This window comes from Leptonychotes weddellii, chromosome 6 (genome assembly GCF_054177405.1).
Source record: "Leptonychotes weddellii isolate Sample4059 chromosome 6, ASM5417740v2, whole genome shotgun sequence".
In the NCBI taxonomy this organism is placed as follows: Eukaryota; Metazoa; Chordata; class Mammalia; order Carnivora; family Phocidae; genus Leptonychotes; species Leptonychotes weddellii.
This window is the reverse complement of record NC_138374.1, coordinates 46,388,405-46,404,730: the sequence shown is the minus strand read 5'-3', so window position 1 is coordinate 46,404,730 and position 16,326 is coordinate 46,388,405. Positions and strand designations below refer to the sequence as shown.

General features: G+C 47.3%; 1 pseudogene; it reads right to left on the bottom strand.

Moving 5' to 3' along the window:
* Nucleotides 1-5,433: 5,433 nt before the first annotated feature.
* Nucleotides 5,434-15,152, bottom strand: LOC102749122 (small ribosomal subunit protein uS10 pseudogene; annotated as a pseudogene).
* Between the last annotated feature and the right edge of the window lie 1,174 nt (nt 15,153-16,326).

The following is a 16,326-nucleotide window of genomic DNA, read 5'->3' as shown; positions in this document are numbered from 1 at the left end:
TGTGGCTCAATTAATATTTGCTGATTGAATCTATAGTAGTAAAGACAAACCGTCACTCAAATGCATTAATATAATCTGTGATACACTTGACACAGGGAAATATGGAGAATCTGATCCAGGAGGGGTCAGGGAAGCTTCCCCCAAAGAAATGACACTTGAGCTGAGACTCAAGGAATGGGTAAGAGTGACCCAGCCCTCCCCTGGACGGGCATTCTCTTCTGCCTGCTCCTAAGCCGGTCTCCTGGGTGGAGACAGAGGACCTGAGAGGTCACACTCACTGAATTTCTGCTGTTATCTGTTGCGGAAATGTATCCTTTGTCCTTATCACAGCCTTATCTCGTATAAGATTCTTGTGTCAGAGAGCTTTTTCACCAGACCTCAGCTCAACCACAGCGGGATGAATCTGCCTGTACCTGGCAGGTGCCCTCTGGAGTGCGAGATACAGGCGAGTTGTCACAGCTGGAGGTGGCGACCAGCCTGGATTGTCCACAGGGCGTCACGCACGTGGACGCCACGTGTTGTAGAGGCACCGAGACCGGTGGCAACTGGGCTATACCACATCTAAACCCCTGTTTCCTATTTGTCCTTCTCCCTATCCTGCCCCCGCCTTCGCCCCTATCCGGGCCTAGCTCCAGATTCCTCACTGCCCGAAGATTCCTCACTGCCCAGGGCGGTGCTCTACGCCTTTCGCCTCCGTGCATGCGCATGCGTCCTCCTTTCTCTGCCTGACCGCCACTCCGCTCACGAAACCCACCGAGGTCCCTCCCCGGAGCTCTGCCCGGCAACTCCAGGTCATACTAGGCTCACCCCTTTGTGGATTTCTACAGCCCTCAGCTGTAGATTCTTTAGGGCAGAGACTGTTTTAGAAGCCCTGGGCACTAGAGAGCGAGGAGGTTGCGAAGAGGCCGGAGAAGTCAAGCCCTGAGAGAAGGTCTGGAACGCGCATCCCTGCCCTGATGCTCTGGTGGGTGGCCGGCAGTGTCAGCGGTGGGCTGGATGACACCTGCCGGTCTCCCGGGCAGGTACGCTGGCAGGGTGCCATAGGCCTGGCTGGTGCTGGTGGGGGCAGGACCCGGGGGTGGGGGGAGGAAGATGGAAAGTTCATGTTTATCAGGCCTGGAACTTTGCCTGCCTTGTCCTTAATCTGTCCACAGCTAATTAGACCCCCCGCTCGGCGGAGCACCATTATTAATCACCGCGGGAGAACGCCGAGTCAGCGGGCGGGCCTTCTGCTCGGGGGGAATCCCAGGTCCTTGGGTGGGCCCTCCTTGCCCGGGGCACTAAGAGGGCCGTAAGGATGCGGGGCTCCTCTGCGAGGGTTCTGGGGTTATTGGGCAAGGCCGCTGGGGCCCTGTGCCGCCTGGGAAGATTGTGGGAGGAAGGGCGTCCTATCTCCCCCCTCATCTTTGCTTCAACATTCCAATTTTGTTCGAGGTGACAGACCAGAGGCTCACTTCCGCAGACTTGTTTGCAGGGAGGGAAGGCATATGACACAGTTCGCACTCAGTTCGTAAGCTGAAACCTGGGGGCTCTAGGAAGACTGTTGCTTTCCTGATAAAAAGGCATCGGATGCCGCTAGTGCGTCCCTTGTTGCTGTTTCTCCTTTCTGCCTTGAATGTAGACTTCAAACGCTCGCGCTGCAGCAGCCATCAGCCTCCATGAGGGAGAGACTAAGAGAACTGTAATAATACCAGCCATGAGCTGGCAAACCAATGCCAGTAACCATCTGACTTCTGGACTTCTGTCAGGTGAAAATAACAAATCTCTAGTTAGCCTGCTGTGGGTTGGTATGGTTACTTGCAGCTGAACACAATTCTAACTAGGGGAACTTAGATGGTACCAGCCTGATTGCAGAGATGCCCATGGTACCCAGAGTAATCCAGATATTCTTGGGCTTCAGCAGCCAGTGGGCATGAGTGAGGTTATGGTACCCAAGGCCACTAACTCCACCCCTCCTCCAGTCCTTCATCCTTTAAAGTCTCATTCTCTAACCCCTTTTAGCCACCTGTGTTATTAAGAAAGTATCTGGATGTGACGTTGATATATCAGTCATGTTAACTCTGTGTAATGGAGTTCCTAGTAAGGCAAAATTAGATTTTCCGGCAAATAAGTAATGCCTCTTTTCTTAGTTATGGAACTCTGAGGTACAGAAGCAAACACATTGCTTTGGAGGGGCTCCTGGCTGGCTCAGTCCAAAGACCACGTGGCTCTTAATCTCAGGGTCATGAGTTCGAGCCCAGGTTGGGTGTAGAGATTACTTAAATAAATGAATTTTAAAAAATTGCTCTTGGAAAAGGGTGCAACAAGGAATACTGTGATTCTAAGAAGGGTTTGGTATGCATAGGTGGAGGTATTTTTAGGGCCAGATAGCCTCCTAGGAGGACTGGGGTAAAGACTCTGACTGACCCTTCCCTTTTTGGGGTTTCAGATTATTAGATCAATTTCTGATGACCTGAAAAGATAGAAAGGACCCCAGAGGGGAAACTCACCATCAGGAAATGGGGTGTGTGAAGAGGTGAACCAAGCTAATATCAGAGATTAGATGTTTGTTTGGTGGGGGGAAGGGGGATGGCCTGGTGTCCACCCAATAGGTGGCTGGGCAGAAACCCTTCTGACCCAGACACTCTGGCAGTGGTCATGCTGTGGGAACGATGGCTGCACAGATGAGTGTGAAATAAAAGAGTTGCAGCCTGGAGCCCAAGTGTGGGGCCCAGGTGTGCTGTGCGTTCCCAGGGATTGTGCGAGCAAGGGCAGCACTGAGCTGTGGACGTGGAGGTGTCAAACTGTACAGGACCTGTTTTCAACAGTGACCCCTGGTGGCAGCAGACTGCTATGACTGTTCAGTTCTGTCTCCGCCTGACTTTCGGAGACAGGTGCTGATGTATTAAGAATCTCCAGTTCTCCACGGTTCTGAGAAGGTGAGAGGAGGAAGACCCTGAGAGCTAGAGAGGTAGGGTATAGAGCAGTTAGGAGGATGGACTCTGGCATCAGACTGCTGGGGTTCAAGTTTCTGCTTTGCTTCTTGCCGGCTTCCCTTGGGTACAAGTGGGCTTTCAAGTACTGCAGACCTGTGCAGTCTCGCAGGAGCCTGCCTCAAACCAGCCCCACATGTGATGTCATACTTGATGCCTTGAAAGCCTTAATAATTTTGGATAAGCCTCCCTGCCCCCCTCTGCCATTTTGCACTGGGTCCTGCAATTATGTAGCCAGACCTGCTTGGGCAAATTATTTTATTACTTCCCTCTGCCTCAGTTCCCCCATCTGTAAAACAGGTAAAAAAAACCTATCTGCCTCAGTGAGCTGTTGTGAGCATTGAGTTTTTTTTAAACCACAATCAGCACTTCACATCTTTTTGTTTTTTTTTTTTTAAGATTTTATTTATTTATTTGTCAGAGATAGAACACAAGCTGGGAGGGGGGAGCAGCAGGGAGACGGAGAAGCAGGCTCCCCACTGAGCAAGGAGCCTGATGTGGGGCTCGATCCCAGGACCCTGGGATCATGACCTGAGCCAAAGGCAGATGCTTGACTGACTGAGGCACCCAGGCGTCCCTTAAGTGAATTATATAACGTAAAGTATTTAGAACAGAATCTGGCTTTGTAGTAAGCTCTGTGTGTTAGCCATTGTTTTTGTTCCTATTAATTTAGGCAGATGCAGGCTCTGGCAATTAATCTGCAAAATGCAGAGATGTGAGCACATTTGTGTGTCCAGCTTGTGGACCATATCAGATCAAGCACATGGTGAAACAATGCAGGAGAGGAAAATGTGACCCTGGATTTACTTCTCACACAAGATGAGATGCCTTATCAAGCCCACATCCATCTGGGTCCTCAGGGCTGACAGGAGAGAGGATGCTGAGGTCTGAGAAGCATGGAGTCAAGGCCAACCTCCCACTGCAGGGGCTGGCTGCAGAGGTTGGGCATGGCTCGGAGGGGCAGGCTGGGGCACCTTCGGGGAGGAGACTGCCATCGCCCCACGGGATCAGGCTGCAGGGCAGGCTGTCATCACCTCAGGCCCATTTCCTGTCCTCTCAGATGTGACACACAGCCTTCCCTCCAGCCTAGGATCCATCCTTGCATTTACAGGACGAGCTTAGAGGATACAAGGTTGGGGAGGGGGAGCTTTATTAGGACGATTATTCTAAATATACTTACCTATTGACATGTAACATATACACAAAAAGAGGAGAAATCTTAAGTGCCCAGCTCAGTGGATCCTCTTTGAAGTGAATATACTCAGTTCAAGAAACAGGACATCCCTGGAAGTCCAGAAACCCCCTTTCTAGTCACTCCCTCCTTCCCTAGTCAGCTAGGCAGCTTACCTGCATAGCAGTTTCTAAAACCATTACATTTCACTTTGGGGATTTTTTTTTTATTTTGAGAAATTCCCAATCTACAAAATAAATTGGAAAAATAGAACAGGAACACGCATATACTTACCTACATATATCAACTATTAACATTTTGCCTCATCTGTCTTTCTGTCTCTCTCCTTTTCTGTCTTTTGTCCCCGAAGTCTACACATGCAATTTTCAGAAACATTTGAGGGTTATTTGCAGACATCTTGACACTTTATCCCTAAATATTCCAGCACATATCTCCTAAGAAGTAGGACATTCCTACAGTGTAATTGTCACACTGAAGAGATTTAAATTGCTACACGACTATTATATAATATATAGTTGATGTCCATATCTCCCCAATTATCCCAATAATGTTCTTTATAGGTATATATTTCAAATCTATAATCTAAACCTGGAACACATTTTGCATTTAGCTGTATGTCTCTTTTTTTTTTTTTTAAAGATTTTATTTATTTATTTGACAGAGAGAGAGATAGCGAGAGCAGGAACACAAGCAAGGGGAGTGGGAGAGGGAGAAGCAGGCTTCCCGCCGAGCAGGGAGCCCGATGTGGGACTCGATCCCAGGACCCTGGCATCATGACCTGAGCCGAAGGCAGATGCTTAACGACTGAGCCACCCAGGCGCCCAAGCTGTATGTCTCTTTAGTTTTCTTTAATCCAGAACAGTTCCTTGTTTGTTTGTTTGTTTATCTATCTATCTTTTGATCTTTCATGACATTGACATTATTGAAGAGTACAGGCAAGTCTTCTAGAATGTCTCTGAATTTGAATTTGTCTGATTGTTTCCTCATGACAATGTAATTTAAACATTCTTGACAAGAAAACTACATGAGTTTTCTTATTATGTATTTATTTTTTATAATTTATTAACAATAGTGGCTGCAATTTATTGAGTGCCCGTCATGTGATGTGGGACTTACTGTGTCCATTTTACAGACCAGGTAACTGAAGCATAGAGTGACCAAATACTTTTCTCAAGGTCACACAGTCAGAGAGGAAGTGCCAGGATTTGGTCTGTCTCCAGTGCCCATGCTCAGAATCAGTTCCTTTTTTTTTTTTAACAGCTGATAATCAATTTATTAAAAAGGTTGATTCAAGCATCAGCATGGGTGACTTCAACCTCAACTCCTGGCTCAATACTGATGGAAGTAATCTGCTTACCAATCTCAGAAGGACTGTATAAATCAATGAGTCGCTTGTGGATCCTTATCTGAAAATGATCCCAAGTCTTAGAACCTTCATCATGAAGAGTTTTTCTTGTAGTGATTCTCAGAGTCTTGGTGGGCATCAGAGCTGGTCCTTTCACTTTGAGATTCTTTTCCTTAGCACCTCTGATCAAGTCAGCACATACCTTCTCCAAAGATTTTACGTTGCAGCTGGTTAGAGTAATTTTAATTCGGTGAATCACCATCTCTGGTTCCATGGGTGTCTTCTGAGTGTCTTTAAAAGCCACTGCTACGGCGTGACCCCCTGGCCGACCTGTTCCTCTGTGAGAGCGAACAATGGAGAGTCAGGAGCAGGAGCGGGGTGCCCAGAGCTCTGTTGTCACTGCAACCACACCTCCCTCAAGAAGAATGCGCACAATCAGTTCTACCCATTGTCGGTAAGGACTGGTCCCCTTGGAAGGAGACCTGACGCTGTGTCCTGGAGGGCAGGGGCTGCATTGTGTTCTCTGCTAAATTCCACGTGTAGCCAGGGCCAAACCCAGGGCAAGAATCTGTAATTTTTTGTTGAATAAATGAATAGATAAATGAATGACATTTGTTCTACTGACAAAAATTAGCATGGGGTCCATGGACCAGTGGCATCAGAATCCCCCAGAAAGCTCATCAGAAATATATGTCTGGGCACCCCAGTGCCAACTCACAGAAGGTACATCTCTGTTGGTGAGACCTGAGGATTTCTTTGTTAATTTTTCCTGATGATACTGATATAGATAAAATTAAGTGAAAAAAAGCAATTTTCAGAACAATGCGTACTGCATAATTTCATATGTCTCTTTCTCTGTGTTTTGAGGTTATGTGGTTATACATGGATTTAGGGGAGGAGGACTTTACCTTAAACCTGATGTACTTTTAGAGATGAGATGACACAGATGATCAATTAATACATTCTGCAAAAACTTAAATACTACAGATAAGTAAGGTAATTATATACTTTATCCCCCAATCTGAACACTTTTGATAGTGAAAGTCAATGCTGTTATTAGTCACACTAGCAACAGAGAAAGCAGGTGGTCACCCTGCCAAGGCCAAAGTCCCCTTTGATCATCTCCCCTCCTGGATACAGCTACCTCCCAGGTGGTGGTATAACCACTGTTACCAGTTTGATGGGTGTTTTACACACTCCACAAGAACAATATGAAGCTATTGAAAGCACTTTGTTTGGGAGCTTCTCTTTTTCCACAAACGATATCACACTAAATGTAACAACATGCCCGCTTCTTTTCTTTCACTCAACACTATATGTCTTGGAGGTTTAGCCACATCAAGCCCACATGGGTCTGCTTTATTCCTTTTAACTGCTATAGAGCATTCCACATATGACCATACCTTATTTTTCCATTCTTTTGTGAATGGACATCTGGGTTGTTTCCAATTCTTCGAAATTACTAAAATGCTAATGATCATGGTGATGGTGATAATGTCTCAATGGTGAAACAACCTAGCATCCATCAGAGTTCAGTCAAAAGTTAAAATATTTTCAGGAGATGGCATTTTTGAGGAATAACTGAATTTATAAGCACAGTCCCTCTCCAGGCCTGAGGATTCCTCACTTTCCATAACCAGGGAGGGTACAGGTGAGGTCCAGAAGTGGGGCTCTCCCCAGCTTCACCATCAGAAGACTCCAATGCCCCTGACCCCCAGATCTTTCCGCCCTAAGCTCCTCTCCCCAGGTCTGACTCCTCCAGCTTGCTGTTCTTCTTTCTCCTCCTTCCACTGTTCATGAGGCTCTTTCACTCAACTGAGGTGACAGCTGGATGCCATGGAAATAGCCTGTTCTCCACAGCTGGACAGAATGTGTTCAATTCCCAGTTCCATCACTGACTGACTGTGTGATCTTGAGTGAATTGCTTTACTTCTCTGGGTCTCCAGCTTTTCATTGGTAGAATGGGGAAAATATTATCTACTTCCTGGGATTGTGGGCTCTCATGTGGGAAAACACAACAGGTAATATGCATAGCCTTTGTTGCCACCAAGTGGGTGCTCAGTAAGTGTTCACTTCAGTCCCCCTTTCCTTGTCTCCTCATTGCTTTGTGTGGATTAGTGTCACGGCAAAATCAAAAAGCCTGTGGGTGCTCCCAAGGACCAGGATTGAGTTGCCTCCTCTTTTGTACAATCCCTGCCCCTCTCAAGTCCAGCACAGATTTGGGGCACACTTAGGGTCCCAGGAGGGAGCAAGGAGAGAGTGTAAGGAGGCTGTCTTTGTCTAGGGTCCTGGGAGACTACCCAGAGAAAGACAGGGAGATAAGGCCCTGCCCTGGGACAGATACCTCACCCATGGGATTTTTCAATCTGATAAAAGCAATATTTTCTAATTCAGGAGGTGTCTAGTCTGATGGAAGAGACCTGGTCTTTGCCTCCAAAGAATCTCCCAATCTGATGGGAGGGACATAGTATCCCCTGAAGTGCTTAGCCTGATGAGGGAGACATGATATCAATTCCCAGGGAATTTTCCAGACTGATGGAGGAGACATACTCTCTGAAAGCCTTGCTAACTTTCATTGAAGACTTCCATTTTTCATGAACCTCTTGTAGCTTCTCTTCCTTCCATATATATGTGTATGCTGCTTTCGTTACTGGACTGTGAGTTTCATGAGGACAGAACTGATATCTCACTTTCGGGATCTCTAGTCTCAGCTTGTTTCTCAGGAGGCTTGCTGACTGGCTACGTTTTCAGGGATTCCCAACAGTCGGGCTCCTTAAGCCACTCAGGGGCACAGGCAAAGCAATTTAGAAGATGGGAATGAGTCATCCAAGACAGTTGAGAGGAGGGGATGGTGAGAGGTTGCCTGGGCCTGGGGCCTGCCCTCCCACCCTCACTCTCTCAGCTCCCTTATGGAAACCTCCACAGCCCTGTCTGTGGCCTCTCCCCTCATGGGAGCTGTGTGCTGAGGTGAGCACCTCTGTCTGTGCAGGAGAGGAGAAAACATGTCAGACCCAGAGCTGACGGGCAAGTCAAAACTACTGGTTAAATGGCTTTAAAGAAGTGGCCATTTATAAGTTAATGAAAGAGAAAATAGGCACATTATACATACAGATTTGTCCTTAATGAGGGGAAAAGGCATTGTTTACTGATGTTCAGTTCTAATTATCCATGCACAAGGCTAGCTTTTTTCCAGCAGTGCAGCGTGCCCCCATTCTCCTATTTTCTACCATGTTCCTTTAACCCCTTCAGTGCCCAGCTGGACACTGACTCATCCCTCAGAGCATCAGGTTCCAGTGCTGGCTGAGTAGCCAATTTCTGACTGAGTCTGCAGGGACCTTTGACTCCGAGACAGGCCCGGCAGCTGTTAATGTCTTCTACTCTCCTCAGCTGGATGGCCAGATGTGGGACAGTGCTGCCAAGGACCCTCAGGGCAGCCACCCATGGAAAGACGCAGAGCTCAGGGATGGCTGCTTTTCTGGGGAGGAGGCTGCAGGGGAGAAGGGGGGACTCAACTGAGGAGGCAGACGGAGGGTCGGGGCTGCGAGCCGGGGACTCCCCACAAGGCAAGGGCTTAGGAGCATCACCCACCAATACCATCCTTTACAATTTCCCTGAAACTGTCAAGAAGGAAGAGGATCCCTTGGGAAAGGTGAACAGTGGTGGTACTTCCCAGACACACACCTCACTGAAGCCATTGCTGAGGCCACCCTTGACCATTTTTCACTTAGTGTAAGCACACCTGAGGTCACCTGGATAAACAGATAACTCCTCACCACCCCATAAACTTCTCCCTCATCCTCAGGTCCCAGCCTGCTAGATGTTGCTTGTCCTCAGTGGGGAAATAAACTAGCAATAGGGATGAGAGTGGAACATGCATGACTCTTGCCAAAGTGAGTTCACAAAGCCTGCTCAGCTTGGGAAATCAGTGAGGAAAGAAGAAGGTGCAGGAGTTATACACTGGCAATGGGGGGCATTGGTGGGGGGAGGAGACAGCTCAGTCAGTCTCAACCACAGTCCTCCGGGGGCACATTTGAGCTGTCTTTAGGAGCCTAGGCTGGGAAAGAATTTGGCTTTCTCTTGAACTTTCTGGGTGAGTTCCCGGCAGCAGTTTTAGCTTGCTAACGCTCCGAGTGCCTTCACCACGCTGCACCGGGAGGTCCAGGAAAACGTGCCTGGCGGCTACCCACAAGTTGTTGCATGGGTGGTGGCAAAAACGTTACTGCTGTGACCACTAGACAAGTGTACATGGAGTGACCCCACTGCACAATTTTGAGGGTTTGATAAAAGGGGGAACTTCATGATTCATTAAAAAGGCAGTTGAACAACTTTATACCAACGAGTGTGAAAATTTAGATAAAATGGACAGTGTCAAAACTGACAAAAGAATAGAAAGCCCAAATAATCTTATAACTGTTAAAGAATCTGAATGCATAATTAAAGATCTCCTCACAGAGAAAACTCCAGGCTCCAACTTCAGTTCTTCCTTTGCCAGTTATTGGGCACTTGCTGCTATGAAAGCCAAGAATTCGATCTACATTCACCTTCTTATGCCTATGTCCTACACTCTCCTGAAATCAGGAGAGTTATGTTTGAATCCTCTTTCCCCACCCTTAACCCAGAAGCGATGTCATGCAGCATCCTTTTCATAAATACCTCCTATTTCGTTGATGGTTTGAGTGGGTAACCAAGAGAAATTTTATGAGACTATTAAGGGTCCTTGTGTTAAGTCACTTATATTGATCTTATTTAATGTACACAAGCTTCATGCAAGAGAGACATTATTATCCCCGTCTGAGGTTCAGAGAAGTGGACTGACTTGTCCAAGTCACAGAGTTAGAAAGGAGAAAGGAAAGAAGGAGCCCAGGGCCATCTGCCTCCAAAGCCTTTTCCTTTCCTGCTGTTTGGCACTGCTGCCCAGGACAAGCCTGTTCCTTCCTCAAAGGAAAGAAGATCATGACTGAATCCTCTCCCCACCCCCAGCCCCCATCTCCAGCTTTCAACATCCAGGTCAGAATTCCATGTCCCTCCCATCCTGATTACAATGCTCAGGAATTTCTTCTGGGTCAATGACCCTCTTGCTTAGCAGCCCCCAGAACTGAAGCTGGCATTGAAAGGCATGGTTGGCTATTCTGTTTATCTATTTCTAGGTTAAAAATTATCCCAAACTTAATGGGGGTAAAACGACCATATATTATGCCTACAGACCCTGTGGGTCAGTAGTTTGAATAGGGTACAGTAGAGATGCCTTGTCTCTACTCCACGATGTATGGTATCATCTGGAAGACCTGAAGGCTGAAGGTGACTCAGTTGCTGGGGGCTCCTTTGCTCATATATCTGGTAGCTGGTGCTGGCTCTTGGCTGTGACTGTTGGCCAGAATATCTATATGTGGCCTCTCGTACGGCGTTGGCTTCCTCACAATATTGTGGCGAGATTCCTGTGTGAGAGTGCCAGGTGAAAGCCATGTTGCCTCTTAGGGCGTAGTTTTGCTAGTTGTACAATATCACATTGGTGACAGGGCATTTGTTGAGGTAGCCACAAAGTCCTACCCAATTTCAAAAGAGGAGAAATAGACTCTACTTCTCGATGGGCAAGTGTCAAGGTTCTAGAAGAGCAGGTGGGGCTGGAAATATTGCTGTGGCCATTTTAGGAAAATACAGCATGCCTCATGGGCCTAGCTCAGAGGACGCTTTCCACACAAGGGGACTTGAGAGTTTCACAATGTCATTTATTCAGTCGACACACCTCGATCAAAGTGTCTTCCACGTGCCAGGCCCAAGGACACCCCCGGAGGCCCTGAGAGATTTGACCAAGATGAGGGAACTTTGGGCTTAATTCTCTCCAACCTTCTGGGAAACATTGCTCTGGGTCACTGTGGCTACAGTTCAGAGAACAATTTCTTTCTCTGGGGGCTGTTGTTAAATTGAAGTTTTATACTCCCATTCCTGAAAGAACAGGTGTATTGAACAACTGAACAGTTTCTGTTTTTTTTTTTTTTTGAAGAAAAAACCAATTTGTTTTTTACTTATATAAAGCTCTTATTTTTGTTGCCCCACGAAAGAACTAGGTCCCTCAACGGGACGGAGGTTCCTGCCCTTTGATGAGACTCAGAAGCTGGATAATCCATTTGTGAATTAGCTCTCTGTGGTGTAGAGGGAGAAGCTGGGAGAGCTCCTCTACCCCTTTTCTTGAACTCATGAGTGTGGCTAGTGTAACTGGTTCACTTGCCGTCACCCTGGAAAATGTGATGATCTGGTCATGACAAGTTGAGTTATAGCTAGCGTAAGAATCATAGTACTAACCAGTACGGGGATCATACTCCAGGCTCTGGGCTGAGCATTTTACACACTGTCCCATTTAATCCTCTTCACAGTGCTGTGAGTGAGTACTAAAATTGTTTTCACAGATGAGGAGACTACTTGCTAAGGCTCAGAACAGTTAAATAATTCACCCAAGGGCACACAGCTAGGAAGTGGGATTTGAATCCAGAGATTCAAATGGACTCCGGAGGCTGTTCTCTTAACCTTGGCCTATGCTGTGCAGACACTGTCCTGGTAGCTTAGAGGGAGGGGCGCGAATCAGAGTAGAGCAGGCTCTGGGTTTTGGGTGTCTCCTGGTTGGGTGCCAGAGACTCATTCTGCCGCCTCAGTCTTCTCGTCTGTAAATGGGAATAATACCTACCTGAGCGAGTTATGTAAAGCACCAGTATAGTACTCCAGACCCAGGGGGTGCTCGGTCTGTTTGGGGAGTCCCCTTCCCTCTCTCCTTCCTTCATAATTTGCCTTGACCTCCCTTCCCAGAAGTAGGGGGATGGACAAGATTATTTTCTTACCCATAGCTGCTCTAAAATCCCCAGTTCCCTAAGCTCCTGCTGGATTTCAGGGTTCCAGTCCCTCTCCATTGTGCTTTTCATTGGGAGAACTTTAAATGATTTTATAAAAACTGCAAATGTACAAGGTAATTGAGTCTTCTGTTTTATTACCCTGAGCTGCCTGGACCTTGCCTGGCCTCCTCCTCACTCACCGAGCCGCCGGAATAAAGTTGGAAGTGTTTGTGCTAGTAATATATAGGACTTAATTAACCTGGCCTTTTATAGCATTTCCAATGGAGGGTTGGAACGAACTTCGAGGCAGCTTGAGAAAAGGGAAGAGGGAGGGCCTGGGGTGGGAGTGTGTATGCATGTACAACATTCGATGTTGGGTTTTTTTTCCCTCCTGTTCTTTTCTCTAGTACTTTAATCAGCATTTAATGACCCAGTCGAAAATCCATCATTCAGACCCAGGCACTGGTGGGAAGGGCTAGAGGGGAAGCCTGCCTTCTTCCATTGTCTACAGCAGGCTCTGGAATGGTCGATGAGTCCAGCCACACCAACTTCATTCCAGAGACTTCCAGCAGAGGCTAATCCTGCTCTTCTCAGGCGGGAGGCAGTGAGTGGACATTAATAAATAGACTCTCTGTGTTGGCTAATACCATTCCCTACTCAAATGCAAACAAACCCAAGAAGGCTCCAATGGGGTCATGTCCCCATTCCTGGGAGCCAAGCTGAGTTAATCTCCTATTCTGTCTATCCCTTCCTCCCTCTACTCCTGAACGTTCCCACTCCTTTCCCCTCCCAGCATGAAGCCATGCCTGAACCGGACACCCTTCTAAACCAGCCCAGGAAAAAGTGACTCAACTCAGATCCACCCTGGCCACAGGGGGAGGGGTTTATAACTGCCAGAGTACCTTCATGTCTTGCAACCATTATTTTAGGGAGACTTCCAAGTGAGGGCAGTCAGGGTAAATGCCTCTCACCAGCTGCCTGTTCAAACCATTGCTCCACATACCATGGCTCATAAATCCTACCCCGACACCGCCGAGTGGTTACATCATCTCCAAACCTCATGCAACAATTCGATTTGGAAATAAAAAGGCAGGTGTTAATTGACTCACTCCCTCTGCCCCTTTGCAGTGCCCCTGACCCTTGATAGCTTTTAACCTCACAGTTAATAAAAGTTTGGGGCCCGGTCCCAAAACAGTTCCTCATTCATTCTTCATAACGTCAGCAATTTCTTACTGAGAAACTATAATGTAAGTCATTGGCTAGTCCCTTGGGGGAGAGTGTTAGGTGGCCAAAGGTGAGCAAGAAGCATTTCATGCCTGAGCAAAGCTTCCAGAGGATGATCACAAATTGTGCAGATTTGAGCAACAGGTGCTATGCGTCCTCAGAGAAGGCCTGGGTGCAGCCACAGTTTTAGAAGAGTCTCTAGCTCTCAAGTTGAGTGCTCTTGAGTTTGCCTGCCCAGGATCCATTCCTTCTCCCAGAGCACCCAGGTTCCCCTTGGGGGAATTTATATCTCTTTCCCTAAGTTGACATAGTTTCAAATGGGGTTGAATGTCTGGGGTCCTTAGGGATCAGCCCATGATCAGAGTAGGTCAGCCCTCTCACCCCAGTGATTAGTTCAGTGATGGGCATGAAACTGAAGCTGGGCTAATGAACACTAAAGCTTCAGCTACTGGGGAGGAGGAGCTCTTTTTTTCCAGTGGGGTTGGCCGGAAATAGGTCTGGGTCTGTTTGCAGCTCTCTTGCTCTCTTGCCCTCACTCTGGAGCTGCTTCCTGAGCTGTAGAGTGAAGCCGTCACTTCACTCCCTCCTTTGGCTTCAGGTTATGTGGTCTCCTGTACCACTATGAACAGTTCTTGCTTTTTATGGGCGTGTATTATCCCAGATCCAAGTGATCCTCTGTCTACCTTCAACTAGTCTGTGTCTAGGAAGAATGTTGAGGACAGCAGAGCTGAGAGATGGAAAGAAGATTGTTGAGGATGTTGGGTAACAGGATTCAGTCCTGTCTAAGTCCTGAGCCCCTGAATTTTCACTTAAGTGGGCTAATGAACTGCTTGTGTTTTCCCTGTTTACCTTTGCGAAAGTCCGTTTCCTTAGAATTTCTTTTGCTGATCCAGTCCCCGAGTCCCAAGCTTTCTAGGTATAGGGACCAATTGGAAGTCACCCTTTCCCTCCCCAGCTCAACAGTGGGCCAAGGAGACATGGGCTCCTTTCCACTTTTTCATTTATGAGAGAGTCAGGGCAATTCAGGGTCAGGCTCTGGCAAGAGAGTGCCTAGAGCACATCATTTCGGGGCTACTCATTTTTAAGGTCTGCACTAGTGTGATTCTGAGAGTGAGTGCCTCCTTAATTTGTACCTTAGGCTTCTTTTGTCTCACCCTAGTCCTGGCCCTAATCAGGTTGCTGGGCCTCCATACCTATCTGTCTCCATACCCAGCCTGAAGAATTCAGAATAGATTTCTACTGTCTTTCTTCCCCCAGAGAAGGGCTTGGCCCATTTTCTGGGCCTTGAAGGATAATGGTCTATAAAGTCCTGTTATGGGGCTTTAGCAGGTCAAACCAGAGCAGAACCAAATACAACTCTTGTTCTAGCCCAAGTCTCCTTCAAAAGGGCAATCAACCTATACCCTCCATGTTTGGCATAAATAAGTCAATGGAGAATCTTCAAATTAGAGTGGGTTCAGAATTATCAGAGACACCAGATTTACTTTTATCTTTATTTTATTTATGTTCATCCATGATTTGACTTACCTTAGGATGAAACAATATTCTTTCTTAGCACAGATTAGTTGAATGTAGACGAAGGTCAAGCACTTGGCCATGGGGAGATGCTGCCTGAGATAATACACACACATGAAGATCAAGAGCAGCTCACTGTGGTGTGGAAGTTAGCATGGCCTGCAGTCAGAGGCCCTCCCTTGATCACACCAACCGGCTGTGTGTCCTTCAGCTCAGTTCTTTACTCCTCTGACCTCTGCTACCTCGATTTGGAGGGGCAGACCATAAAGGATGAGCTCTGGAGGCAGAGAGATCTGCCCACAGTCCCAGCTCTCCCTGACTTGGGCAAGCCCCACTCTGAGACTTGTTTCCTCATTATTATTGCTCAGTGGGAATCATAAAGGTATTTCCCTCTTAGGCTCGTTTTAAGATTCAATGAGATAATGAAGTGCTTAGCACAGCGCCTGATATAATTTCTCAATTAATTATTATTGGTGTTAATATTCTATAAAACAAGAAGACATTTTAGAAGATCAAAAGTACTGCCAAGCATCGAAGTGCTAATACCAGATTTCATCCCAGCCCTAGGAGAATCATCATTGTTTTCAGGGTATTCCAGAGCCAGTGTGAACTGAACACCTACTGTGAGCTCTCTCGGGGAAAGAGCCAAGTCTTGCCTTTTCAATTTTAAGAGGTCTTCACCACCTCCAGCCACAGCAACATCACATCAGGATTCCTCTGGGACCGAGGTATTCACTCCCCTTCTCTTTTTCTCAATGGATGCCTTGTCTTTTTCTTAGAAATCTTCTAAGGAAACCTGGACTCCTCAGATATATACCACTGAGGTGGCCCTTAAACCTTATACCTTCTGACTGGTGATTTCTTTTCAGATGTGTGTCCTTTTCCCTCATTAGGTCATCAGTACCTTGAAGGCAGGGACAGGTCCTGAGCTTCTTGCTGCCCCCATAAATCTAGGTACAGAGCAGGTCCTCAGACGTCAGTATTAGACTCATGAGGCCCTGTCCAGCTGGGTACTGTGTGCCTGGGCCTGGGCTGGATAAGAGAGGACCCTAAGGAAGTGTTTGGGAACGAAGAGGGCCTCTGACTGCAGAGGCATCCCATATTCTTTTGGGGGCCACTAGAATAATCAGAGAGCTCTTCCTGAAGCAGCAACAATTGGCAAGGCCTGGGGGGCTCGGTTACCTGAAGCCCTTCCCAAGGCCACAGCCACCCTGGGTAGCCTGCCTGGTTTCCCCACCAGCCCCAGGGCTGCAACTG